General features: G+C 35.9%; 1 protein-coding gene across 1 annotated transcript in view; it reads left to right on the top strand.

The window, feature by feature from the left end:
* Positions 1–8,431: 8,431 nt before the first annotated feature.
* Positions 8,432–12,887, top strand: part of LOC123745843 (domino helicase) — a 96,194-nt gene continuing 91,738 nt past the window's right edge. Inside the window, 1 exon segment of the mRNA XM_045726909.2 lies at positions 8,432–8,599. The gene's annotated coding sequence lies outside the window, so the exon portion shown is untranslated.

Below are 12,887 nucleotides of genomic sequence, written 5' to 3'. Positions count from 1 at the left end.
TAAAATAAAAATGCTTTATTGTATAGTACAATAATATTAATTTTATTTTTAATTAAAATTCCTACAATTTGTTAATGGCTTTTGATATGCAACAAAGCAGTCTGAAGAATGTGTTCTGCATTAAAAAATGGGCCTGAATAGATTATGAGCATTGAAATTTGTTTTCCATATATTCAGCAATAAATTAGAGAAGGTATTCTCAAATTTTTATCATATCAAGGATCCCTAAACATGTGAACCGCAGCCATGGACCACCCAACTAACAGAAATTATTATCTACACTGTACATTACATTACAGTGTACATTACACTGTACATGCATTACATGTAAGAATAAGTAAACTTATTCTTACATAAAGTAATTAGTAATACATAATCTTTCTCTTTTTCAATGTTTTTTCTTCAAAGCAATGTAACTTCTGCACAAACTCTTCTTCAATACACAAACACAATACAATGGCTTCACCTAAAACCAAATTAAACAAATTTACCTTCTTAAAAATTGAATAACTAAACACAAATCATCTAATCGGGAATATCATATCTGGTGAGGTTGATGGGTTTGGTGGCACGTGGACAATTTGTCAATATAGGGCTTGATATTTGTGAGTGCCATACGCATACCATTTCCACCTGTAGGTGTAGTCTTTTTGGTTTTCAATATTTTTGAAAATCCTGCCAAATGCAAGTAGATTTAATTAAGTAGACTCTGAAATGCAAATGGCATTTCAGAGCCTATTTAGCAAGGGCGGGATTTTAATGTCTTCCATAAATCCAGAACTGTGGAAGTGGAAACTTGATTTTCATATCCCCAACCTTAAACATATTAATGAGTTACTCTTGCGACTTCAGTTGAAGTACTCACTGGCTATCTCTTACTACTGCAAAAGTTGTAAAACATTGTACAGTATAGTGACTTCCTTGGCCATTTCATCTATACTACTCATATTATTGTTTTATAAGGGTACCACATCACCCACATTTCCTGGCCTTGTGGTTGAATGGACAGTGCTCTGGGGTTGTAGTTCTAATGGCCCGTGTTCAATTTCTGGCGGAAGTGGAAACAAATGGGCAGATGTTTTTCACCCTGATGTCCTGTTCACTTAACAGTAAATGGGTACCTGGGAGTTAGACAGCTGCTATGGGCTGCTTCCTGGAAATGTGTAATTACCCAAGTGTTATTACCCAAGTGTAGTTACAGGATGAGAGCTATGCTCATGGTGTCCTGTCTCCCCAGCGCTCTGTCATTTAACACTTTGAAATTACTGACAGTTTTGGCCTCCACCACCCTCTCATCTAACTTGTTCCAACCATCTACCACTCTGTTTGCTAAAGTGTTTTTTCTTATATTTCTCTGGCAGCTTTGTTTTGTTAGTTTAAATCTATGATCTCTTGTCCTTGAGGTTCCAGGTCTCAGGAATTCTTCCCTATCAATTTTATCGATTCCTGTTACTGTTTTGTACGTAGTGATCATATCATCTCTTGTTCTATGCTGTAGTTTTTGCATATTTAATGCCTCTAACCTCTCCATGTAGCTCTTGTCCATCAGTTCTGGGAGCCACTTAGTGGCATATCTTTGCACCTTTTTCCAGTTTGTTGTTGTGCTTCTTAAGATATGGGCACCATACAATCGCTGCATATTCCAGCATTGGTCTAACAAAAGTCGTGAATAATTTCTTTAGTATTTCTCCATCCATGTATTTGAAAGCAATTCTGAAGTTAGAAAGTGTAGCATAGGCCCCTCGTACAATGTTCCTAATGTAGTCCTCAGGTGACAGTTTTTTTTTTATCTAGAACCACCCCTCGATCTCTTTCTTTATCAGAATTCTTTAAAGATTTCTCACATAATTTATAGGTTGTGTGGGGTCCATGTCCTCCTATTCCACATTCCATAACATGGCATTTATTCACATTAACTTCCACTTGCCAAGTGGTGCTCCATATACTTATTTTGTCCAGGTCTTCTTGAAGGGCATGACAATCATCTAAGTTTCTTGTCTTCCCTATTATCTTTGCATCATCAGCAAACCTGTTCATATAATTCTGTATTCCATCTGGTAGATCGTGTGCGTGTGTTAGAAATACTGTATATGTAGTAGACATAATAGAGGAAAAATTGATTGGTTAGAAAGGTGGGGGGGTCTAAGAGCTAATAGCTCGATTCTGCATACGCAAATAGTAAATATATCAACGAGTTTGAAGCGTTATCCCCCAAACATCTCCTGAACAGTGTCTCTGCTGATAACAGGAAATCTTTCCTGGTCATGTGAGAGTTCTTCCCACAGTCAATGCAAAAAGAAACTAAAGGGAATGCTCTTTCTGGAATTAATACTTGTCTGAATGTACTTGCCTCTTTGATTAATGATAATTCTTGCATTGTAGTTTGATTAAATCAACTTCACATTTTCACATCACATTTTCTTTTCTTACCACAGAGATAAATCTATATGCAATACAGTATAGGTGGTATCATACCTCCTTTGTTTTTATTTGCTACCATTTGTACTTGAACCACTTGGCCTTGATGATGTAGCAGTGGATAACTTAAGTTTTAAAAACTGATCCATCTTGAATTTTCAACTATGGTCACATACTTTGTGCAAACATATAAAAAAATCCTTCAACATTAGTACTGTACTCACATAAAAACGTGGTGTATAAAGAAAATGCACGAAACTTCTGTACAGTATTGCTTTATTTAATCTTATAGCAGACTCCCTGGGGCACCCTCATTGATTCCCTGGGGGTCCATTAACCCCAGTTTGGGAACCCCCTGAATTGGAGTACAAAACTGCAATAATCAAAATAAGAATTGAGTAAGTTAGTTAAAGGTAAGATCAGGAGAAAGCCCTAAGCCATTATGACTATATAGAACTTGGATAGGATAGGAATGGTGCCCAACCACTTGTACAGTCAGGAATTACAGTTGAAGTAAAAAATTAAATACTGCATATGTAGTAAGATATACTGAGGGCAGTGTTGAAAAACTTGGTGACAGGAAGCATTTCCCACCAACATTTGTTAATGTTAGAAAGGCTCAAGTGTTACTTGAGAAAGTCACTATGTAACTTTACATTAAGGGGAGTTCCTCTTCTAGGAAAAAAAAAGTTAGTAGGACAATTGAAAATAACTTCCTTCTTGAACTAAATTCTGGAAGATGTTTGTAAAGAATGATAACCTTAAATATCAAATACTGTAGTGTTCTATGTACATCAGTAGCTGTTAAAATAATAAAATGTGCAAAGAATTGAAAATAAATTTGCACACTTTTTTTTACCATAATGGATTTATGTGAATGTTCATACAATTTTATGTTTAGCATTGAACTATTTAATATACATACAGTACTGTGCTTTTTTTTAAATTAAAGCAAGTGAAAATGCAATAAATATCAAAGTGTTTCACTGCTTGTATATTCTATGCATATACACTGCATGTATATGCATGTAGGGATATTCCTATGTGGGCCCTAAGCTTCTTGCTGGCCCACTAAGTGTAACTTGTTTCTGTTTTACTTAGGCGGAGTATGAGTATTTATGACTTGTATGGTTGCTTCAGTAAGATTTTGCCCCATGTGTTTAACAACTTCTGCTCTGTTGAATCTAAGTTGAAATCTTTTTGGGTTTGTAACTCTTCACTATGTTCGATAATGTTCCAGTTGTCTGTCGGGCATTTCTCCACAGTACTGACATTTCCTCTCATCTTCTGGAACCTGGAAGCTTATTTCCCATGAGGTGGTAGATAAACTAGAACACTGGGTATATATATATACAGAGAGTGTGTGTATATTATTTTTAATTATTTATATATATAGTGTATATGTAATTATTTATATATATATACAGTATATATATATATATATATATATATATATATATATATATATATATATATATATATATATATATATATATATATATATATATATATATATATATATATTATTAAATATGACCAAAAAAGTAAGATTAATAATTCTAACACAAATTTTCTCAATGTTTCTTATATTTTTCTTCACTGTTGATGGTAACTGAAAAATCAATTCTCCAAAATTCATTTTTATTTCTAGTCTGACGCGACACTTGAGCGCGTTTCGTAAAACTTATTACATTTTCAAAGACTTTAGTTTACACATACACAACTATAACTGAACAGAGCTTTAACATCTTCGATTTTATACCTGCATTTGGGTGAGGTGATATGTTACAACAGTTTTGGATGAGGTGAAAACAAACTTTCAACACAAGACAGAACACGAAACAATTGGTATAATATTTTGTAAGTTAAAGGGAAGAATGGAAGTAACTGCAAAGGGCCTATTGGCCCATATTTCTTGACGCTTCTATATTGGTGCGGAGTCTTGAAGTGGGTAGAATATAGTTGTGCATTAATTGGCTGTTGATTGCTGGTGTCGACTTCTTAATGTGTAGTGCACACTACACATTAAGAAGTCGACACCAGCAATCAGCAGCCAATTAATGCACAACTATATTCTACCCACTTCAAGACTCTGCACCAATACAGAAGCATCAAGAAATATGGGCCAATAGGCCCTTTGCAGTTACTTCCATTCTTCCCTTTAACTTACAAAATATTATACCAATTGTTTCGTGTTATGTCTTGTGTTGAAAGTTTGTTTTCACCTCATCCAAAACTGTTGTAACATATCACCTCACCCAAATGCAGGTATAAAATCGAAGATGTTTAAGCTCTGTTCAGTTATAGTTGTGTATGTGTAAACTAAAGTCTTTGAAAATGTAATAAGTTTTACGAAACGCGCTCAAGTGTCGCGTCAGACTAGAAATAAAAATGAATTTTGGAGAATTGATTTTTCAGTTACCATCAACAGTGAAGAAAAATATAAGAAACATTGAGAAAATTCGTGTTAGAATTATTAATCTTACTTTTTCAGTCATATTTAATAAAATATGTCTACAGGAAAGACTGCTACCAAAATATACAAATATACTAATATATATATACATATATATATATATATATATATATATATATATATATATATATATATATATATATATATATATATATATATATATATATATATATATATATATATTTGCCAATTTGCCTAATAAGCCAAGTTTTCCTGAATTAATATATTTTCTCTAATTTTTTTCTTATGAAATGATAAAGCTACCCATTTCATTACGTATGAGGCAAATTTTTTTTTATTGGAGTTAAATTTAACGTAGATATATGACCGAACCTAACCAACCCTACCTAACCTAACCTAACCTATCTCTATAGGTTAGGTTCGGTTAGGTAGCCTAAAAAGTTAGGTTAGGTTAGGTTAGGTAGGTTAGGTAGTCGAAAAACAATTAATTCATGAAAACTTGGCTTATTAGGCAAATTGGGCCTTACATAGTAGGCTGAGAAGTGCGTTCTGGCTACTAGGTATGACATATATATATATATATATATATATATATATATATATATATATATATATATATATATATATATATATATATGCGAACAAGCCTGAATGGTCCCCAGGCATACATAAATTCTTGGGGTGTGAGTTTTCGATTATATATATATATATATATTATATATATATATATATATATATATATATATATATATATATATATATATATATATATATATATATATATATATATATATATTATTAAATATGACCGAAAAAGTAAGATTAATAATTCTAACACGAATTTTCTCAATCTTTCGTACATTTCGTTTCACTGTTGGAGGTAAATCAAAAATCAATTCTCCAAAATTCATTTTTATTTCTAGTCTGACGCGACACGAGCGCGTTTCGTAAAACTTATTACATTTTCAAAGACTTTAGTTCACAAATACACAACTGAATAGAACTTACGCATCTCCGATTTTATATCTACATTTGAGTGAGGTGGAAGGGGTGATGTGGCATTAACACAAGACAGAACAAGATGTGGTATTAATAGGGTATTAATTTCATCAACACAAGACAGAACACGAAACAATGGATATTGAATAGAATATATATATATATATATATATATATATATATATATATATATATATATATATATATATATATATATATATATATATATATATATATAAATATATATATATATATATATATATATATTAGTATATTTTGGTAGCAGTCATTCCTGTAGACATATATTATTAAATATGACCGAAAAAGTAAGATTAATAATTCTAACACGAATTTTCTCAATCTTTAGTACATTTCTTTTCACTGTTGGAGGTAATTCAAAAATCAATTCTCCAAATTCATTTTTATTTCTAGTCTGACGTGACACGAGCGCGTTTCGTAAAACTTATTACATTTTCAAAGACTTTAGTTTACAAATACACAACTGAATAGAACTTACGCATCTCCGATTTTGTTTATATCTACTTTTGAGTTAGGTGGATGGGGTGAGGTGGCATTAATAGGGTATTAATTTCATCAACACAAGACAGAACAAGAGGTGGCATTAATAGGGTATTAATTTCATCAACACAAGACAGAACACGAAACAATGGGTTTTAAAATGGAAGTGATTGTAGAAAGCCTATTGGTCCATATTTCTTGATGCTTCTATATTGGAGCGGAGTCTTGAGGTGGGTAGAATATAGTTGTGTATTAATTGGCTGTTGATTGCTGGTGTTGACTTCTTAATGTGTAGTGCCTCGCAAACGTCAAGCCGCCTGCTATCGCTGTATCTATCGATGATTTCTGTGTTGTTTACTAGGATTTCTCTGGTGATGGTTTGGTTGTGGGAAGAGAATCTCTTCCCGGTCATATTTAATAATATATATATAGATATATATATATATATATATATATATATATATATATATATATATATATATATATATATATATATGTCGTACCTAGTAGCCAGAACGTACTTCTCAGCCTACTATGCAAGGCCCAATTTGCCTAATAAGCCAAGTTTTAATGAATTAATTGTTTTCGGCTACCTAACCTAACCTAACCTATAAAGATAGGTTAGGTTAGGTAGGGTTGGTTAGGTTCGGTCATATATCTACGTTAATTTTAATTCCAATAAAAAAAAATTGACGTCATACATAATGAAATGGGTAGCTTTATCATTTCATAACAAAAAAATTTGAGAAAATATATTATTTCAGGAAAACTTGGCTTATTAGGCAAATCTGGCCTTGCATAGTAGACCAAAAAGTGCGTTCTGGCTACTAGGTACGACATATATATATATATATATATATATATAATATATATATATATATATATATATATATATATATATATATATATATATATATATATATATATATAGTACCTAATATTTTCAATTATTTCTTTTCAAATTGGTTTCTTTGAATTAATATTATGATGTTATGAATACTGAATTAGTTATATTAGGTTAGGTTAAGTTTAATCAAATTTCTATGTTAGTTTGAAGTGAAATTAAAAAAATAAAATATACAATATAAGAAAGCTTTATCATTTCATAAGAAAACAATTAAGAAAATATTTTTAAGAAAACTCGGCTTGTTAGACAATTTGGGCTTTGGCCTAATTTATATTATATATAAATATATATATATATATATATATATATATATATATATATATATATATATATATATATAATATATATATATATATATATATATATATATATATATATATATATATATATATATATATATATATATATATATATATTGAATTATTTTTGTATGGATGTACAGGTATTAAGAAGTCACATAAAAAATGTTTTCCTCTGGTGAATTTATTAAAATATGCAGTTTTGAAGATACATATTATACTTCATATTTTTAGGAACAGAGGTTTATATAATTAATAATGTAGTATTATAGCTATACAGTATAAGATATATATAATGGCTTATGTTAGTATACTAGTAGTATGACTTGAATAAACAGTTATAATAGAAAGCTGTGTGGTTGGGGTTTAAATTTATAAAACCATTAGTTATTATTTACAGTACTATGTGTAAATAGAAATATAACGTGCAGTTGTCAATACCGGACCACATATACGAGATATAATATAATATCAGGCACATTTCTGGGGTATATTTCGTGATTATGTTGAATGGTTGAATGAATCCCTTATATATATTGTATAAATGCAATCGGGTGAGGCAATTGAGAGTGTGAGGATAAAATGTGATGGAGTAAGTAAGTGTAGATGTAGTAGTAGTATATGGTGGAGGAGTGAGCGAGGGGTGAGAGAATGTGATGTAGTAAATAAGTGTAGATGTAATATATGTAGTATATGATGGAGGAGTGAGCGAGGGCTGAGAGAATGTGATGGAGTAAATAAGTGTAGATGTAATATATGTAGTATATGGTGGAGGAGTGAGCGAGCGAGGGGTTTGAAGAGTCCCCTGGCGGTGGGTGCGCGACTCCGGCGTGACGTCATGCGCGGGGAGTCAGTCACCAACACTGGCCACCGCTGACGGCTCCACTCTACTCTCTCTCTCACTATTTATACATTTGGAAAATGGAGTGAATTCCGTGCGGGGTCTACCCGCTGTGTACAAAAACTTTGTGTGTGTGGCCGCACGCAGGATGAGTGCAATCACAGTGCCGGATGCTACGTGTAAGTCTTGTAATTTTGTGATTCAAATATGGGGCATCCAGCCTTCAAGAGCTTTGTTCATCATGGCGGCTGCGCGCAGCTCTGGAGCAGGATGCGCAGCGCCACACCAGCCTCGTCCTCCTCCCCATGGGGGATTTGACGCCGCCTCCACTACACACCAGTAACATGAATAATAATAAAGTTAACGTAACTGGGTTTGGTGGAGTAATAGTGAGGAAGAGAAGGATTGGAGTGAAGTAGGAGTGGTCGTATCCCTGGCAGCGGGGCAGGAGAGGGATGGGACCGGCCATACACCGGCTGGTCAACCTTCCTCATGAATTAATTCCTCGTGCCCTTCACCCCGGAAGATGTGGCTTCTATCACATGTAACCGATTTTTAATGACAGTAAAGAATACCTGTAGGAAACTGTATTGCTGAATGTTAGCGTACAAGGTGATAACCTTTGTTAACAAGGGGTGGGCTGTCAGACGATGGTCAAGGGGCATGTAACGAGCCCTGCCACGGAAGGTCAAGACCTGGCAGGCTCACCTGCCAGTCTCTACCTCGTGTGGAGTAATGCTCTCTTATAAGGGTTTTTTTTTAGGGGCAGTGTAATGAAGGGTTAGGGGGCTATGTTATGGTAGGTTAAGAGAGGGCTGAATTACAGGTTAGGTTAGGGAAGGGATGCATTACAGGTTAGGGGAGGGGAGGACTGCATTACAGGTTAGGTTAGAGGAGGACTGCATTACAGGTTAGGTTAGGGGAGGGCTGCATTACAGTAGGTTAGGGGAGGGCTACATTACAGGTTAGGTTTAGGGGAAGGCTGCATTACAGGTTAGGTTAGCTTAGCGGAGGGCATCATTACAATGGGTTAGGTTAGGGGAGGGCTGCATAACAGGTTAGCTTAGGGTAGGGCTGCATTATAGGTTAAGTTAGGGGAAGGCTGCATTACAGGTTAGGTTAGCTTAGGGGAAGGCTACATTACAGGTTAGGTTAGCTGAGGGGAAGGCTACATTACAGGTTAGGTTAGCTTAGGGGAAGGCTACATTACAGGTTAGGGGAGGGCTGCATTACAGGTTAGGTAGGTAGGGGAGGGCTGCATTACAGGTTAGGTTAGGGGAGGGGAGGGCTGCATTACAGGTTAGGTTAGGGGAAGGGAGGGCTGCATTACAGGTTAGGTTAGGGGAGGGCTGCATTACAGGTTAGGTTAGGGGAGGGGAGGGCTGCATTACAGGTTAGGTTAGGGGAGGGGAGGGTTGCATTACAGGTTAGGTTAGGGGAGGGCTGCATTACAAGGGTTAGGTTAGGGGAGGGCTGCATTACAAGGGTTAGGTTAGGGAAGGGCTGCATTACAAGGGTTAGGTTAGGGGAGGGCTGCATTACAAGGGTTAGGTTAGGGGAGGGCTGCATTACAAAGGGTTAGGTTAGGGGAGGGCTGCATTACAAAGGGTTAGGTTAGGGGAGGGCTGCATTACAAAGGGTTAGGTTAGGGAAGGGCTGCATTACAAAGGGTTAGGTTAGGGGAGGGCTGCATTACAAAGGGTTAGGTTAGGGAAGGGCTGCATTACAAAGGGTTAGGTTAGGGGAGGGCTGCATTACAAAGGGTTAGGTTAGGGGAGGGCTGCATTACAAAGGGTTAGGTTAGGGGAGGGCTGCATTACAAAGGGTTAGGTTAGGGGAGGGCTGCATTACAAAGGGTTAGGTAGGGAGGGCTGCATTACAAAGGGTTAGGTTAGGGGAGGGCTGCATTATAAAGGGTTAGGTTAGGGGAGGGCTGCATTATAAAGGGTTAGGTTAGGGGAGGGCTGCATTACAAAGGGTTAGGTTAGGGGAGGGCTGCATTACAAAGGGTTAGGTTAGGGGAGGGCTTGCATTACAAAGGGTTAGGTTAGGGGAGGGCTGCATTACAAAGGGTTAGGTTAGGGGAGGGCTGCATTACAAAGGGTTAGGTTAGGGGAGGGCTGCATTACAAAGGGTTAGGTTAGGGGAGGGCTGCATTACAAAGGGTTAGGTTAGGGGAGGGCTGCATTACAAAGGGTTAGGTTAGGGGAGGGCTGCATTACAAAGGGTTAGGTTAGGGGAGGGCTGCATTACAAAGGGTTAGGTTAGGGGAGGGCTGCATTACAAAGGGTTAGGTTAGGGGAGGGCTGCATTACAAAGGGTTAGGTTAGGGGAGGGCTGCATTACAAAGGGTTAGGTTAGGGGAGGGCTGCATTACAAAGGGTTAGGGGAGGGCTGCATTACAAAGGGTTAGGTTAGGGGAGGGCTGCATTATAAAGGGTTAGGTTAGGGGAGGGCTGCATTATAAAGGGTTAGGTTAGGGGAGGGCTGCATTACAAAGGGTTAGGTTAGGGGAGGGCTGCATTACAAAGGGTTAGGTTAGGGGAGGGCTGCATTACAAAGGGTTAGGTTAGGGGAGGGCTGCATTACAAAGGATTAGGTTAGGGGAGGGCTGCATTACAAACGGGTTAGGGGGTAATGAAGGTCTAGGTTAGGGGCTGTGTTTTGAAGGGTTTGGCTAAGGACTGTGTTTTGTTTTTTACCACAGACGTGGCCACACATTTACAGTGGTAACCAGCACATAGAGTATACATGTTCTAATGTCGTCCATTGGCAGGGTTACAGATCTGTTAGAGATAAAGTTTAATGATTTATTGAGCATTCAACCACAGAAAGTAATTATAGAGCTTTTAGTGTTGACCACCATTCAGAAATACAGTATTTACATTTGTCCAACAAAAATTGTTTGAGGACAGTATGGTTTTTTACACATAATGTGATTAATGTACATTTACAAATGTGAAATGCAGTTATGACCAATTTACACCTGCCTACGTCTCCTACTTTGACAAGGTAAAATAGCTGCTATAGAAGCTTGAGTGTTATTAAGCACTTAACCACAGAAGGAGATTAAGATGTGCTTTTACAAGCTCAAGTTATTGTTACATATACAGTACTGTACAATATTACTTAAACTGATGCATTACATAGCCAATCTTAGGTGCAAATCCAGTATATACAGTGTTCCAATATTCAGTATATACAGAGATCAAATCTCAGCCCAGAGTGGTAAAGTTAGTTTATGGGACAAAAGTCAACATGGGACATTCTACAATATAATATTCAATTGAATAATGGAATGCATATTTTCTCTTTCACAAAGTTGACACATGGTGTATTTGACATTTGAGTTTTGAGAAAGCTGCCAAATACATTTATATCCCCAGGCATATTCTGGCCACTATAACATCACAAATGCAGAGTTCCTGCTCTTATTAGTTGCATATATAAATGTCTCCTTACGGTACAGTATTCATTATAATGTATAATGCTATGGCTTTCAGGTGTTGGGGAATTAATTAGGTCAGTAAGATTTTCATAAAATATTTTAGTATTCTCTTTGATACTACTAATGAAACATTCATACTAATTTCTCCTACTGGTCTACTACAGGCTGTATTTGCAAGTATGTCAACAGTATCATGCTTTGAGATGCCAACATGTGATGGTATCCAAAGGAATTTAATTTCAAATTATTTTCTTTAGCAGTTAAAAACATTCATTTGAATATCACTACTGTTTTCTGGGTGATACTACCCTGTGTGTTCAATGGCAGGAGTTCACTCTAAGTCACAGTATATAATTCCCATGCCTTTGTGCTTTAAAAATTTATTGGCAAGTTATATGCCTACAAGTTTTGTTTGAGTCATACTAGCCCAGTCATTGATATGCTTCACTGTTGTCTGAATGAGAGAAGATTGTGTAAATATATTACATTTGCATCCAGTACATCTTCCATCTTCTACAGAGGCATTGCTGATACACATCGTTAACTATAACGTGAGCACTCGGTGGTGTTTTTCATTTGTAACTGTTGTAATAACATTGTGTGTACACTATCTTGGGGGCATTTGCAAAACCAACCAACTGATAGATCTCAGGTATCCCATGGGTTAATTGGTTGATGAATTATTGACTTGGGTACACATTTAACATTTTGATTTGGCTACCTCGTAAAACCAAAATGTGTAAAAAATTGTCCTCTCCTATAGTCCTTGGGTTAGTGTAGCACATCAGAGCTTAATTTGAAATTGTATGTGCTGCTGAGATCTACTCAGTGCCTTCACACTGAAAACTGTGCTAATGGACACAATTCTCACTTATGGTAGGTAATTTTATCTCTGCTATCATACGGTATTAACTATTCTTGTGAACTTTGGAGCCCCAAAGATGACAAGCTTAGCTTCAATTGCAAAGTTACCAGGGGGGGTTTGGGAGTTCACACTTCTTGGGGTTTCTTTCTTTTAA

Source organism: Procambarus clarkii, chromosome 88 (genome assembly GCF_040958095.1).
Source record: "Procambarus clarkii isolate CNS0578487 chromosome 88, FALCON_Pclarkii_2.0, whole genome shotgun sequence".
Lineage (NCBI taxonomy): Eukaryota > Metazoa > Arthropoda > Malacostraca > Decapoda > Cambaridae > Procambarus > Procambarus clarkii.
The sequence above is the reverse complement of the archived record's forward strand: the minus strand, read 5'-3'. Positions and strand labels throughout refer to the sequence as shown.